The sequence below is a fragment of the Scyliorhinus torazame genome, chromosome 7 (genome assembly GCF_047496885.1).
Source record: "Scyliorhinus torazame isolate Kashiwa2021f chromosome 7, sScyTor2.1, whole genome shotgun sequence".
In the NCBI taxonomy this organism is placed as follows: Eukaryota; Metazoa; Chordata; class Chondrichthyes; order Carcharhiniformes; family Scyliorhinidae; genus Scyliorhinus; species Scyliorhinus torazame.
This window is the reverse complement of record NC_092713.1, coordinates 124622938-124639918: the sequence shown is the minus strand read 5'-3', so window position 1 is coordinate 124639918 and position 16981 is coordinate 124622938. Positions and strand designations below refer to the sequence as shown.

The 16981-nt window shown below is 52.8% G+C and overlaps 1 protein-coding gene across 11 annotated transcripts in view; it reads left to right on the top strand.

The window, feature by feature from the left end:
• The window catches only part of ptprc (protein tyrosine phosphatase receptor type C), a 521790-nt gene that overhangs the window by 81406 nt on the left and 423403 nt on the right, over positions 1–16981 (top strand). The window contains exon 3 of one of the 11 annotated variants that reach the window (XM_072511437.1): positions 5801–5928. The exons of the other annotated variants lie outside the window; for them this stretch is intronic. The gene's annotated coding sequence lies outside the window, so the exon portion shown is untranslated. The remainder of the gene's footprint in view (positions 1–5800; positions 5929–16981) is intronic. 11 annotated transcript variants of the gene reach the window in all.

Sequence of the window (16981 nt, the reverse complement as noted above, 5' to 3'; positions counted from 1 at the left end):
TACGCTTGTACATTATGAGAGGCGATCGTTAGTGAGATCGCGAGTTTCTTGGTCGCCGCGAGGTCGAGGGTAGCCCCTTCTAAGAGGCGCTGGCAGATGTACGCCGACCCTATGCCCGTAACGAAAGCGTCCCTAATTAGGAGTTCGGAATGTTCAACGGCCGAAACGGCGTGGCAATCGCAGTCCCTCGCCAGGGCGTGCAGGGCACGCCAGGAATCTTTCACAGACTCACTGGGGAGTTGATGCCGCGTGGACAGGAGGTGCCTGGCGTAGAGCTTGTTGGTCTGCTGAGTGCAGTTCTCTTTCAGTAGCACCATGGCCTCAGCGTAGGTAGGCGCGTCCCGGATGAGAGGAAGGATATCGGAGCTCAGCCGCGTATACAGGATCTGGAGCTTCTGTGCCTCTGAGGGTGGTTCTGTCGCAGACCCGATGTATGCTTCAAAGCAAGCTAGCCAATGTGCGAAGGCCGACTTGCCGTTGTCTGCTTGAGGGTGCAGCTGCAGGCGATCTGGCTTTATGCGGAGATCCATCGTTGTAAAATCTCTGTGTAATAAATTGATGCACTATCAATTATGACGAGACGAGAGTAGAGAGTAATCGAGGCTTTATTACGCAGAGATGTGTTGCCTCCTGCAGCTGCTGCCGAAATGGCTGCAGCTCGGTGAGCACACAAATTTATACTCCGCCTACTGGGCGGAGCCAGCAGGCAGGGATCTACCCCCGTACCTGTAGTACTGGAGTCTTACCGTATTACATCTCTTATGTGATATATACAACAGTGGTGACTACCACAGTTGCTTTCATAGAATCATAGAGTTTACAGTGCAGAAGGAGGCCATTCATCCCATTGTGCCTGCACCAGCCCTTGGAAATAAGCCCACACCTCCACCCTATCCCCGTAACCCAGTAACCCCACCTCACCTTTTAGGGCACTAAGAGCAATTTAGCATGGCCAATCCACCTCACGTGCACATCTTTGGACTGTGGGAGGACACCGGGGCACCCGGAGGAAACCCACGCACATACAGGGAGAATGTGCAGACCCTGCACAGACAGTGACCCAAGCCGGGAATCGAACCTGGGACCCTGGAACTGTGAAGCTACAGTGTTAACCACTGTGCTACCATGCCGTCCATGCAGTAGTATGTAACATAATGTAACTTTCTGCCAACTGAAATTAAGCTGGCCAGTCCCTTCAAGGTTAGAAAGGGGAAAACTATGTAATTGCTCGTCGTAAATATCCATTCAAGAGTTTAATTGCTGTTGGTTTAGAAACTTGAAGATTGGTGAGCTCTGGGTCACAGAATTGGGGGTGGCGATCTGAGGATTTAGTAGCACTGAGGGGTTGGCCTGGATTTGATGTTGAGTTTGGTCATTGATGAGGCAGAGTTTTGATGTTTGACAGCAGAGAGCGTTGTTCTGTGCAAAATCCTGCCTGTGTTCCATGCAAACAAGTAACCAAAGAAACAAAAACAGAAAATACTGGACAATCTCAGCAGGTTTGACAGCATCGGTGAGTGAGATAAGGGAGCTAACGTTTCGAGTCTGGATGACTCTTTGCCAAGCCAATGAAGATGAGTTAGCAAGCACCAACCTATGAGAGTTGGATTCTGAATGCCACAGAAGAGTTAGTAACCATATTGGATCTGAGACCAGCAGATGAATACACAACACAATCTTGCCCTATGTAACTCTACTCATGCTACACCCTCTGGGCTGTTTGTGTCCGTTCTCAGAAGAGTTGGTGATTGAGACACAGGCTGCTGTGAGGCAAGCTTTTGTCTGTGGACACTGTCTGTGTTCTTGCTTACTTCTCCTTGCGTGAGAAGAGAAGTGGACAGTTTTCAGAATGTTAACTGTGTTAACCACAGGGCAACAGAACCATCGCAGTGCTTAATACAACATTAATCATGCTGTGCTCGTTTTCTCATGTATTCAATGAGGCACCATGAACATTATGGTGAGAGAGAAATGAGGTAATGTTTTAGACTGATGATCATTTTTATGAAAAGTCATCGACCTGAAACGTTCTCATGCCACAGTTGCTTTCTAACCTTCGGAGTATTTCCAGTATTTTTAGTTTTATTTTAGTATCCGTGGTATTTTGCTTTTGTCTGAGCATTATGGTACTAGGTATGAAATGACAGGTGGGGAGGGATGCAGGGAGGAGGGAGAAAATCTCTCCATATTTCTCATGCTGTTTCAAATATGGTCTTCAATTTTATCATGGGCAATAACAATGCAACCTATGAGACCGTGCTTACTTTTCCTGAGAGAACTTTAAAAAGTCTGGTCCTTAAACTGAGCAACATTTTCAGATCTGTATTTTGTGGGCAGCATGGTGACACAGTGGTTAGCACTGCTGCCTCGCAGTGCCAGGGTCCTGGGTTCAATTCTGGCTTTGGAAAACTCTGGGTGGGATTCTCCGCTGGCGGGATTCTCCATTGCGCCGGCAGCGCATCCACACCCGCGGCAGTCTCGGCGGCGTGGGGTGGCCACAGTGCAAAATTCGATTGGCAGGTGGTGGAAAATCCCGCTGCCAGCGAGGGCGCGCTGTCGAGGAACACATGGCTGACGGACCAAAGAAGATCCCCCGTGTGTGTGGAGTTTGCATGTTCTCCCCGTGTCTGCGTGGGTTTCCTCCGGGTGCTCTGGTTTCTTCCCACAGTCCAAAGATATGCAGGTTGGGTGGGGTAGTGGGATTACAGCGATAGGGGAGTGTGCCTAGGTGGAATGCACTTTGATGCACTATCAATTACGACGAGACAAGAGTAGAGAGGAATCAAGGCTTTATGAAGCAGAGATGTGTTGCCTCCTACAGCTGCCGCCGAAATGGCTGCAGCTCGGTGAGCACACACATTTATACTCTGCCTACTGGGTGGAGCCAGCAGGCAAGGATCTACCCCCGTACATGTAGTACATGAGCCTTCTTGTATTACATCTCAGATACGTCATATATACAAACAGTGGTGACTGCCACACTCTTTCAGCTGATTAGTGCAGACATGGTGGGCCAAATGGTCTCCTTCTGCACAGTAGGGATTCTATGGCTCTTTGACTTTGACCTTTGACAGCCAGAATCTTGTCCTCTGACCCGCATTTTGTAAGCGAGGCAGGAGGCACACATATTGCATGATTCCAGCCACCTCTGAACAACCGATAGAAATGTAGGGCACAATTCTCCCCCAAAACTTCTAGGTGTAGATTCTGGCGAGGGACACTGTGATTCCCACCAGTTGGATTGGTGCAACCTGATTGGAATCCAGCCACACTTTGAATTTATTTTTGTCTGGTGGCGGCCATAAGCTGAGCGGTCACACAAAAGGTGGCTTTCTCTTGGGAACCTCTCACCAGGCCATCATAACCCGTCATACAAAAAAAACAACCAAATCCTCCCAACCTCATCCCCAACTAATACCCAATCAACCAAATGGCATTGAACCAGGGACTGGAAGCACCGCTCGGACTGGGGAGGGCATGGAGAACATCAACTCCATGCAGTCGGAGAAGATAGTAGGTCCGGACGGATTCCCGGTAGACTTCTATAAAATGTTTGCGGCAGCACTGGCGCTGCAGCTGTGGGTATTGTTCAATGTTTCGCTGTCGAGAGGGGCCCTGCCATCCACGCTGGCACTGGCCTCAATATCACTGAGCCCCAAAAAAGATAAAGACCCGACGGAGTGCAGGTCATACAGATCCATCCCACTTCTGAACACTTATACCAAAGTACTGGTGGTGGCTCTGGCAAGGAAACTGGAGAGTTGTGTGCCAGAAGTAGTCATGGAAGATCAGAAGGGCTTTGTCAAGGGCAGACAGCTAATGGCGAACATCCGACTCCTGCTGAACATGATTATGACCTCACCCAGGGAGGAGACACCAGAATTGATCATCTCCCTGGACACAGTGAAGGTTTTCAACATAGTCAAATGGAGGTACCTCATGGAAGTGCTGGAATGGTTTGGGTTTGGACCAAGGTTCACCTTGTGGCTGAAACTACTATTCAGTGCTCCTATGGCGAGCATATAGACAAATACCACCAGCTCTGCATACTTCCGCCTACACAGAAGCACAAGGCAAGAATGCCCATTGTCCCTGCTGCTATTTACCCTGGCAATCGAGTCACTGGCTATTGCCCTCAGGTCGTCGAAGGGGTGGAAAGGCATCCAAAGGGGAAACGGACAGCAATGAGTCTCACTCTATGTGGATAACCTGCTCCTCTATGTCTCAAACCCCCAAGCCAGTATGGGAGGAATAATAGAACTCGAGTTCAGAGCCTTCTTGGATTACAAACGTAACCAGAGCAAGTGCGAAATATTCCCTGTGAACACTCAGAGGGGAGAACCAGAGCTGAGGACGCTGCCGTTCAAACTGGCCCAAAGCAAGTTCCGATACCTGGAGATCCACATAGCCCACGTCAGGACACAGATCCATTAGTGGAAACTGTCAAGCCCAGTGGAAGAGGTAAAGAGAGATCTGCAGAGGTGGGACTCGCTCCCACTCTCCTTGGCGGGAAGAGTGAAGACAATAAAAATGAACATGCTGCCCAAGATTCCTCTTCCTATTCAGATCCCTCCTGATCTTCATCCCCAAAGCCTTCTTCACCAAGATAGATAAATTAATGATGGTGTTTGTGTGGGCAGGAAAAATCCCAGGATCCGTAAAAGTGTCTTACAAAGGAGGAATATGGGGGGCCTGGCTCAGCCAAACCTCCTATTCTACCACTGGACGGAAAACACAGAAAGGGTACGGTGGTGGATAAGAGAGCAAGAGGTGGAATGGGTGCAATGGAGGAGACCTCCTGTATGAGGATAACCCTCCGAGCACTGGCCATGGCCCCACTCCCATTTCCCTCAGATAAACATTCGAGAAACTCCGTGGTGGTGGCCACGCTAAGGACCTGGAACCAGCTCAAGCACCATTTCAATCTTGGTGTCCGCTATGGCTCCCATCTGCAAAAATCATAAATTCATCCCAGCAACAATGGACACTTCCTTCAAAACGTGGAGACAGGACGAAGGGGTACTGACATTAAGGGACCTGTATGTAGACAGTAGAGTAGCGACCCTGGGGATCTAACAGAAAAGCTCCAGCTCCAAAAATGGAATGAGCTCTGATACCTGCACCTGAGGAACTTCCTCCGCAAGGAGACCACAACGTTCCTCCAGTTACCCGGACATTCCCTACTGGATAGACTTTTAGCATTGGGAGAATTAGGGAATGGTACGATCAAATGTTAGAGGAGGTAAGGACCCCGCTGGCTGAGACAAGGAAAGGTGTGAGGAAGAGCGAGGCATGGAGAAAGGGGGAGGACTCTGGATCGAAGCACTGCTAGGGCAAACTCCACCTCCTCATGCGCAGAGCTGAGCCTAACACAGCGAAAGGTAGTGCACAGGGTACACCTGACCAGAATATGCTTGGGTGGGTTCTTTCCAAGGGTGGAGCACAAATTTGAACGGTGCCAGGGAGTCCCAGCCAACCACACCCAGATGTTCTGGTCCTATTTATCAAATGCTGGACCACCTTTTTCCAAATCATGTCCAGGGTTGCGGATGTGAGGGTGGAGCCATGCCCGTAAGGCCTCAACATGTCGGCAATGTCGGCTTCACAGAGATCAGGGCACCCTTTTTAAAGGGTAAAGGCCCCCATCACCATCGCTGACATCAGGGATTCAGTGCACCCCACTTTGCATATTTAGACTAACAATACAAAATAAATAAAGTGCTGTAGCATGTCTCCTGGAAATGCATGGTTTTAATTCAACATGTTTTCATGCTATCCTCCCCTTTAATATCATTTCCAGTACCTTCCCCATCACAGGATAATCTCTGTTATGTCTGTGGACTTGAGCTGCAGTCACTGGAACATTCTCAATCGGTGAAAAGTAACAAATATTGTCATGGCTCCGTGGTATCTGACCAGCTGGTAAAGGTAAGCATGATAATGCATCAGCTTTGGCATCATTTTCAGTTCGATGGTATTTGATTCCATAGGAATGAGACGATAGGGTTAACGACAATCATTGGAGTCTACTTGTAGCCAATGATGGGATACCATTCTGTGGCCCAAACAATTGCTGTTAAGGGCCTGTCAGCAGGGTGAAGTGACGACCACACAGGTATTGGTGAAATTTCCATACACCAAATACACTGCTCAGTGCCTCCTTCTCCAACTGAGGGTAGTTAGATTCTGCACTTGTTAACGTACAAGATGCAAATGCTATTGACCTTTCTTCCCCTGAAGTTAGTATGTATGACACCACTGCTCCAACAGCGTATGCGAAGCATCACAAGCAAGTTGTAATGGTAACTTTGGGTTGAAATGTCCCAACACTTCTGACTTCTTCAATGCATCTTTTGCAGATTGATGTGCTTTTTTACATTCAGGTGTCCATTGCCATGCCTATTTAGCACACAGCAATGTATATAAGGGTTTCAATAGGGTGCCAGATTTTGGATGAATTTTCCATGGTAGTTGATTAACGCTAGGAATGGCCTTAGTTAAATGATGTTCGTTGGTCTGGGAGCTTCCATAATGCCTTCCATCTTTTTAGCTGCCTTCTGCAGATCCTTACCATCAATTACATATCCAAGATATTGTATAGGTGTCGGGAAGAAATCACATTTATCTTTCCTGACACAAAGCCCATGCATTTGAAACATTTCAGTGCAGCTTTTAAGTGTTGTCAGTGTTCTTCCTCATTTGTGCTGGTGATCAATATGTCCTCGAGATAACATTGTACCCCCTGTAAGCCACTAAGAATCTGGTCCATTGAGCATCAAAATAAAGCTGGTGCTGACGTTATTCCAAGTGGCAATTTCTTTTAGTGGAATAGGCCTTTGTGATTAATGATGGTGAGCAGGTGTTGAGATTCAACGCCACATTCATTTTTGAGTAAGCCTGCAATAGGTCAATCTTGCTGAACTTCTGAGCTCCTGCTAGGCCTGTGAACAAATCAACAGGAGGAAGTATTGCTCCATGCATTGAACTGGATTGATTGTTGCCTTAAGATCTCCGCAGATGTGAATTGCACCATCTTGTTTCATGACAGGTACAATCGGGGTTGCCCAGCAATTAATACAGATGGGTTCTAAGACTCCTGTTTCCCCAAGTCTCAGTAGTTCGATTCAACCTTCGGATGTATTGCATCATATACAGCTCTAGCCTTAAGACATTTCGGCTGGCTATTCTCCTTAATCTTCAGGGGCATTTGTACATCTTTCATTGACCCCACTGAGTCTTCAGAAACACTGCGGTATTTTTTTCATTATGGTCTGACTTTGAATCAAATACGCTGTTGACAGAGCTCCAATTCAATTTAATCCTTTCCAGCAAAGAACGACCAAAGAGAGCTGGGAAACACCCTCGCACCACATGGAATGGTAACTCTGCAATTTGTCCACTGAGCTCAACTTTGACTGTGATGTAACTTCTCAGTGGAACTATTTCTTCAGTGTAGGCCCTCAAGGTCACCTCTGCTGGCTTTAAAGGCAGATGGTTAAGTTTCCATTCAGAGATGGTCTCAGTCCTATATTGACCTCCATTTTAATAGGTTGCCCATCCAACTTTGGCACTGCACAAAAACGGTGTGATTGACCCTGGACTAATGGCATAATCAACTTTAATTCTTCATCAGAATGAATTGCTTTAGTTTCATTGTGCTAGTCATTCTTTTTTCCCACCTGTGGTAGTCACCACTGATGTATATATTAGGTGATTTGTGGTAAGGCCCCTGTACTACATGTCCAGGGGTAGTTCCCTGCCTGCTGGCTCCGCCCAGTAGGTGGAGTATAAATATGTGTGCTCCCGTACAGCAGCCATTTCGCCAGCTGCTGTAGGAGGCCACACATCTTAGTGTAATAAAGCCTCAGTTGTATTTAACTCTCGTCTTTGTGTAATTGATCGTGCATCAATTTATGACACTAAAGTTTTCAGAAGATCGACCTCTGCATCAAGCCGGATCGCCTGCAGCTGGATCCGCAATCAGGCAACGTCAAAAAGGACTTTGAACATTGGCTCGCCTGTTTCGAAGCTTATATCAGGTCTGCACCAGACCCAATTCCGGAAGCTCAGAAGATTCAGATCCTCTACACCCGGCTGAGCTCCAACGATTTTCCACTTATCCAGGACGCGCCGAACTACGACGAAGCCATGGCGCTACTGAAAGAAAACTACGCTCAGCGGACTAACACGCTCGCGCCAGACACATCCTCTCCACGCACAGTCAACTCCCTGGTGAGTCAGTAGAAGACTTCTGGCGTGCTCTAATTCCCCTTGGCAGAGACTGTGACTGTCAGGCCGTCACGGCCACGGAACACTCGAACTTGCTTATGAGGGACGCTGTTATTACGGGGATACGGTCAGATTACATCTGCCAACACCTTTTAGGAGAGGCCAAGCTCGACCTCGCGGCAACCAAAAAGCTTGCGCTCTCGCTGATGGTCGCCTCGCGCAACATTCAGGCCTACACCCCCGGCCGCGCGGCCCACTCCTCCTACGCACAGTGGACTCTGCAGACAGCCGCCCCATCGGGGACCCCACTCAGCCAACCCCACGCCTGTGCCGCGCGGCAGCCAACCAATCCTGGGGGCCCCAAATGTTACTTCTGTGGGCAGCCAAAACATCCCCGACAACGCTGCCCAGCCCGGAGCGCCCTTTGCAAGGCCTGCGGCAAAAAGGGGCACTTCGCGGCGGTGTGCCAGGCCCGTTCAGTCACCGCCACTGTTCCGACCCCCCTCCCCCGTACGGCCAGTGGGCGCCACCATCTTCCCCTCCTCGGACAACGCACGGCCAGTGGGCACCGCCATCTTCCCCTCCTCGGACTATGTACGGCCAGTGGGCACCGCCATCTTCCACTCCTCGGACCACGTGCGACCCGTGGGTGCCGCCATCTTGTTCAACCCCCACCACGTGCGGCCCGTGGTCGCCACCATCTTGTCCTCCCCAGGAATATCAAGCGCCGCCATCATGTCTCCCCAATGGCACGTGCGGCCCATGGGCGCCGCCATCTTACCAGGACCCATGCCCACTGGGCACCCCATCGTCTGCCACCATCGACGATCAGCCGTGTCTCGCCTCGGTCACGATTGACCATTCTGACCCACACAACCTAGCAACCGCCTCTACAAACGTGAAAATCGATGGGCACGAGACCTCCTGCCTGCTGGACTCTGGGAGTACCGAGAGCTTCATTCATCCCGATACGGTAAGGCATTGCTCCCTCGCGGTACACCCCGCCAATCAGAGAATCTCCCTGGCCTCCGGGTCCCACTCCGTGGCGATCCTGGGGTACTGCATCACCACCCTCACCGTCCAGGGCGTGGAGTTTACCGGCTTCCGCCTCTACGTCCTCCCCTACCTTTGCGCTGTCTTACTACTCGGCCTGAACTTCCAGTGCAACCTCCAGAGCCTAATATTGAAATTCGGCGGGCCCCTACCACCCCTTACTGTGTGCGGCCTCGCGACCTTAAAGGTCGACCCACATTCCCTATTTGCAAACTTAACCCCAGATTACAAACCCGTCGCCACCAGGAGCAGACGGTACACCGCCCAGGACAGGACCTTCATCAGGTCCGAAGTCCAGCGACTGCTTCGGGAAGGCATCATCGAGGCCAGCAACAGCCCCTGGAGAGCCCAAGTTGTAGTGGTGAAAACTGGGGAGAAACACAGAATGGTCGTGGACTACAGCCAGACCATCAATAGGTACACGCAGCTCGATGCGCACCCCCTCCCACATATCTGATATGGTCAATCAGATTGCACAGTACCGGGTTTTCCAACTGTGGACCTTAAATCCGCCTAACACCAGCTCCCCATCCATCAGGCGGACCGCCCATACACTGCCTTGAGGCAGATGGCCGCCTTTACCACTTTCTCAGGGTTTCTTTCGGCGTCACCAATGGGGTCTCGGTTTTCCAAAGGGAAATGGACCGAATGGTTGACCGGTACGGGCTGCGGGCCACTTTCCTGTACCTAGACATTGTCACCATCTGCGGCCACTATCAGCAGGACCATGACGCCAACCTTGCCAAATTTCTCCACACCGCCACTCTCCTCAACCTAGCTTATAACAAGGAGAAGTGTGAGTTCAGCACAAACCGCTTAGCCATCCTCGGCTATGTGGTCCAGAACGGAGTTCTGGGGCCCGATCCTGACCGCATGTGTCCCCTCATGGAACTCCCCCTCCCCCACTGTCCCAAGACCCTCAAACGTTGCCTGGGGTTCTTTTCTTACTGATGCGCAATCAATTACTCTCCGGACAAAGTGATTCATAACTGAAGGCTTTAATCGGCTAGAACTCTTCCCCATCAGCTTCGATACAGAAAGTGAAGGCTGCTGGGACAGCACCGGTTCTCATACTCCGCCTCTCAGGGTGAAGCTAGGTACAACAGCCAATGGTAGACTCCTGGGTCTAACCAACGGTCATCCACCTCTTGGGGACCGCAATACCTGGTACTACCACATTCACCCCCTGTTAAAAAAGAGCCCGGCGGGGGTGGTGGCCAGTGTTAATAGTCGCCCTTCGCATGGTATGATCAGGTATGGAAGTACCGTGATGTCGAGGGAATTTACAAAGTGTTCACAGTGCAGCAATCAGTCGATCGGGTGGCCTGGTCGTCCTTCTGGAGCGTCTGGGCCTCGGCGGTGATTCTGATGAGGGTCCCGGCGTTTGCGACTCCGGGAGCGTGATGTCGTCCTTCCAGGCAGCTTCATCACCCCTAGGCAGCGCTGTTGGGGCAAAAGGTGGACAGGGGGGGAAAGCGCCTGTAGGGGGCGTTGGCGTGTGGTCGGGACTAGGCAGGAGCGGCGGGAGTACTGACCCTCCAGTCAGGTGATGCGGGGAGGGTGGGGGGGGGGGAGGGCAATGGTTCGGATGCACGTGGGGCTCCAGCGGGCGCCAGGTCCCGAAGGAAGACTGTGTCCTGCTGGCTGTCAGGGAACGCTACATAGGCGTACTGGGGGTTGGCGTGCAGCAGGTGGACCCTCTCGACCAACGGGTCTGACTTGTGCGCCCTCACATGTTTCCGAAGCAGGATGGGTCCGGGTGTCGCTAGCCAAGTTGGGAGCGAGGGCCCGGAGTAGGACTTCCTGGGGAAAACAAGGAGACGTTCATGAGGTGTCTGATTTGTGGTTGTACAGAGCAGTGACCGGATGGAGTGGAGGGTCACAGGGAGGACTTCCTGCCAGCGGGAGACTGGGAGATTCCTGGACCGTAGGGCCAGCAGGACAGTCTTCCAGACCGTTCCGTTCTCCCTCTCTACCTGCCCGCTTCCCCGGGTGTTGTAACTGGTCGTCCTGCTGGAGGCGATGCCCTTGCTGAGCAGGAATTGACGCAGTTCGTTGCTCATAAAGGAGGACCCCCTGTCACTGTGAATGTATGCGGAGAAACCGAACAGTGTAAAGATACCCTGGAGGGCCTTGATGACGGTGGTTGTGGTCATGTCTGGGCAGGGGATGGCGAATGGGAACCGGGAGTACTCGTCAATCACGTTAAGGAAGTACGTGTTGCGGTCGGGGGAGGGGGCAATTGAAATCTATACTGAGGTGTTCAAAGGGACGGGAAGCCTTTACCAGGTGCGCCCTCTCTGGCCGGTAGAAGTGCGGTTTGCACTCCGCGCAGATTTGGCAGTCCCTGGTGACTGTCCTGACCTCCTCGATGGAGTAGGGCAGGTTGCGGGTCTTGATAAAATGAAAAAAACGAGTGACCCCCGGGTGGCAGAGGTCCTCGTGGAGGGATCGGAGGCGGTCCACTTGTACGGTGGCACAAGTGCTGCGGGACAGGGCATCAGGAGGCTCGTTCAGCTTCACCAGACGGTACAAGATCTCGTAATTGTAGGTGGAGAGTTCTATCCTCCACCGCAAGATCTTATTGTTCTTAATCTTGCCCCGCTGTGCATTATCGAACATGAAGGCAACCGACCGTTGGTCCGTGAGGAGAGTGAATCTCCTGCCGGCCAGGTAATGCCTCCAATGTCTCACAGCTTCAACTAAGGCCTGGGCCTCCTTTTTGACCAAGGAGTGGCAAATTTCGGAAGCATGGAGAGTGCGGGAGAAGAAGGCCACGGGTCTGCCCGCTCGGTTGAGAGTGGCCGCCAGAGCTACGTCGGACGCATCGCTCTCGACCTGGAAGGGGAGGGACTCGTCGATGGCGCGCATCGTGGCTTTTGCAATGTCCGCTTTGATGCAGCTGAAGGCCTGGCGGGCCTCCGTCGACAGGGGGAAGGTTGTGGACTGGATCAGGGTCAGGCTTTGTCTGCGTAATTGGGGACCCACTGTGCATAATAGCTGAAGAACCCGAGGCAGCGCTTTTGGGCCTTGGGGCAGTGAGGGAGGGGGAACTCCATGAGGGGGGCGCATGCGCTCAGGGTCGGGGCCTATGACTTCACTTCACACTATGTAGCCGAGAATGGCTAGACGGTCGGTGCTAAACACGCATTTATCCTTATTGTATGTCAAATTAAGGATTTTCACGGTCTGGAGAAATTTTCGGAGGTTGGTGTCGTGGTCCTGCTGGTCATGGCCGCAGATGGTGACGTTATCCAGATACGGTCAACCATTCGGTCCATCTCTCGCTGGAAGACCGAGACCCCGGTCGTGACACTGAAGGGAACTCTTAAAAAGTGATAGAGCCGCCCATCTGCTTCGAAGGCAGTGTACTTGCGGTCACCATTACGGAGGGGTAGCTGGTGGTAGGCAGACTTGAGATCCACCGTGGAGAAAACCTTGTATTGCGCGATCCTGTTCACCAGGTCGGCTATACGGGGGAGAGGGTACGCATCCAGCTACGTAAACCTGTTGATGGTCTGACTGTAGTCAATGACCATCCTATGTTTCTCCCCGGTCTTTACCACCACTTCCTGAGCTCTCCAAGGACTGTTTTTTCGCTTCGATGACCCCTTCCCTCAGCAGCCTTTGGACCTCTGACCTGATAAAGGTCCGGTCCTGGGCACTGTACCGTCTGCTCCTGGTGGTGACGGGGTTGCAATCCGGGGTGAGGTTCGCAAACAGGGAAGGCGGGTCGACCTTAAGGGTCGCGAGGCCGCAGACATTAAGGGGGGGGGGGGGGTATAGGGCCGCCGAATCTAAAGGTCAGGCTTTGCAGATGGCACTGGAAATCCAGCCCAAGGAGGGTGGCTGCGCAGAGCTGCGGCAGGATGTACAGGCGGAAATTGTTGAATTCCCTGCCTTGGACAGTGAGGTTCGCTAGGCAGAACCCCTTTATCTCCACCGAGTGTGACCCGGAGGCCAGGGAGATCCTTTGAGTTACGGGATGGGTGACAAGAGAACAGCGCCTTACCGTGTCGGGGTGAACAAAGCTTTCCGTGCTCCCAGAGTCAATCAAGCAAGACATCTCGTGGCCGTTGATGGAGATCGTCGTTGTAGCTGTTGCAAGCATCCGGGGCCGACTCTGATCCAGAGTCACCGAGGCCAGATGAAGTAATTGAGGGTTCTGGTCGGGCAGCATGTAGTCGGCTGTGCTGGGGGCCTGGGGCCCCATCCAAGATGGCGTCACCCATGGGTCGCACAGAGTGTCCGGGGATGAAGAAGATGGCGGCGGCGAGGGACAAAATGGCGGCGCCCACCCGTCCAGCGTGGTGTCCGGGGGGCGAAATGGCCACGCCCGCGGGTCGCACGTGGCCTTAGGATAGGGGGGGTGGCGGTGAGCGCTGGGCGGTCGGGGCCTGAAGGGGGTGTTGCCAATAGTCGCTGGAGACCGCGGCCATGGCGCGGGCCTGGCAGACCCCCACATAGTGGCCCTTCTTGGCGCACCCTTTGCAGGTGGCGGTGCGGGCCAGGCAGCGCGGGCGGGGATGATTCGCCTGCCCGCAGAAGAAACAGCGTGGTCCGGCGGCGTTAGCGGGCTGTCTCGCCGCGCAGGCTTGCGGGGTCAGGGGGAAGGTCTGAGGGGCTGCCCGGTAGAAGTCTTCCAACGTTTCCTCGGGGCTTTGCCGCCTAGTCGCCAGCAGGTGACGAGCGTAGACCTGGTTCACAGGGCGGATATAATGTCCTTCTCGCAGCTCGATCGCGGCAGCATAATTCTCCGCCTCCTCGATAAGAGGGTAGATCCCGTGAGGGTTGGAGATGCATCATTTGTCCTTCTGTGGGGGTGTCGGCGGCCGTGTCGGGGTAGCCCTTAAAGCACGCCAGTCAATGTTTAAAAATAGCAGCAGAGTTGTCCACGTGGGGGCTGAGCTGAAGGCACTCCGGTTTGATACGGAGATCCATCCTTCCAACTGAAGTTGTAGAGGGATTAAATTGATGCGCAATCAATGATTCTCAAGACGAAGTGACTCATAACTGAAGGCTTTAATCTGCTAGAACTCTTCCCCAGCAGCTTTGATACAGAAAGTGAAGGCTGCTGGGATGGCACTGGTTCTTATACTCCGCCTCTCAGGGCGGAGCTATGTACAACAGCCAATGGTCGACTCCTGGGTCTAACCAATGGTCATCCACCTCTTAGGTACAGCAATACCTGGTACTACCCCCTTACTACGCCCAGTGGGTCCCAAATTATGCGGACAAAGCCCGCCCACTCATCGAATTCACTTTTTCCCCTAACGGCCGAGGTTCACCAGGCCTTCAACCATATTAAGGCTGACATCGCCAAGGCCGCAATGCACGCAGTCGACGAGACGTTACCATTTCAAGTCGAGAGCGATGCTCTAGCCGCTCTAGACGTCACTCTAGCCGCCACCCTCAACCAGGCAGGCAGGCCCATGGCATTCTTTTCACAAACCCTACATGCCTCCAAAATTCGACACCCCCCCCATCAAAAAAGAGGCCCAAGCCATCGTTGAAGCTGTGCGGCATTGGAGGCATTACCTGGCCAGCAGGAGATTCACTCTCCTCACTGACCAACGGTCGGTAGCCTTCATGTTTAACAACACACAGCGGGGCAAGATCAAAAACGCTAAAATCTTGAGGTGGGGGATCAAGCTCTCCACCTACAACTACGAGATTTTGTATCGCCCCGGGAAGCTCAACGAGCCCCCCGATGCCCTTTCCCAAGGTACATGTGCCAGCGCACAGGTGGACCGACTCCGGACCTTGCACGACAACATTTGTCACCCGGGAGTCACACATTTGTACCACTTCATCAAGGTCCGCAATCTGCCCTACTCCGTCGAGGAAGTCAGGGCAATCACCAGAGACTGCCAGGTCTGTACGGAGTGCAAACCGAACTTCTACCAGTGCGATACCTTCAATCAATTACAACTCGAAAGAGATGATTGATAATACAAAGGCTTTAATTAGCAGAGAACCAGTCAGCTACCGAGAAGTGTGCTCACTGCCCATCGGACATGACCTTATATATGGCTCCCTGGGGGGTGGAGCCAGAGACAGAGTCTCCCAGGGTTCCAGACCCGGTCTGAAAGGCATCGTTACATTAAAGGTGCAGTAACCATTCATCACATTCACGCCCTGTTTTTAAAGAAAACACAGAGTCCGTCGGGGGTGAAGTGGAATTTCACGTTCAGTCTTTTGGGTGGTCTGATTGTCCTTGTTGACCTTCTCAGCTTCGGCGGTGGTGCGGCGGACACGGGCGTCTTCAGTGGCGGTATATCCGGGAGCACGGTGGTCTGAGTCTTTGCCCGTGGTAGAGCAGGAAGGGTATGGTGCCGGCGGGGGTGGGGGGGGGGGGGGGGGGGGGAGGTGTGCTATGGAGGGGGGGGCTGTCGGTGCCAGGTCTCGCAAGGAATCTGTGTCTTGCTTTCCTCCGAGGTGCTTTACGTAGGCGTACTGGGGGTTCGCATGCATCAGCTGGACCCACTCGACCAGAGAATCCGTCTTATGGCTCCTCGCGTGCCTCCGGAGTAGAACTGGTCCCGGAGTCGTCAGCCAGCGTGGAAGCGAGACCCCAGAGGTGGACTTCCTGGGGAAGACAAACAAGCGATTGTGAGGGGTCTCGTTCGTGGCCGTGCAGAGGAGCGACCTAATGGAGTGGAGGGCATCAAGTAGGACCTCCTGCCAGCGGGTGGTTGGGAGACTTCTTGACCGTAGGGCTAGAAGGACAGCCTTCCAAACTGTCGCGTTCTCCCTCTCCTCCTGCCCGTTTCCCCGCGGGTTATAGCTGGTCGTTCTGCTCGAGGCGATGCCCTTGTTGAGCAGATACTGACGCAGCTCAACGCTCATGAACGATGTACCCCGGTCGCTGTGGATATAAGCGGGGAAACCAAACATGGTGAAGATGCTGTGCAGTGCCTTGATTATGGTGGCTGAGGTCATATCGGGGCAGGGGACAGCGAATGGGAAGTGGGAGAATTCATCGATGACAGTGAGGAAGTAGGTGTTGCGTTTGGTAGATGGGAGGGGCCCTTTGAAGTCCATGCTTAGTCACTCAAAGGGCCCAGAGGCTTTCACCAGGCGAGCCTTGTCTGGTCGATAGAAGTGCAGTTTGCACTCTGCACAGATCTGGCAAGCCTTGGTCATGGCCTTGACCTCGGTGGAGGAAGGTAGATTGCAGGACTTGATGAAATTAGCAAGCCGGGTGACCTCCGGGTGACAGGGGTCATCGTGGATGGCCCGCAGGCGGTCTTTCTGCACGTTGGCGCACGTGCCGCGGGACTGGGCATCTGGGGACTTGTTGAGCTTCCCCGGACGTTATGTAATATCGTACGCATCGGTGGAGAGTTCAATCCTCCACCTCAAAATTTTATCATTTTTTATTTTGCCCCGTTGTGCGTTATCAAACATGAAGGCTACCGACCGTTGGTCGGTGACGAGGGCGAACCTCCTACCGGCTAGGTAGTGCCTCCAGTGCCGCACAGCCTCCACTATGGCTTGTGCCTCCTTCTCGACTGCAGAGTGCCTAATTTCCGAGGCGGTGCGGGTTCAGGAGAAAAATGCTACTGGCCTGCCTGCCTGGTTGAGGGTAGCAGCCAGGATAACGTCTGATGCATCGCTTTCTACCTGAAATGGGATGGTTTCGTTCACCGCGTGCATGGCGGCCTTGATGATATCAACCTTGATACGACTGAAGGCC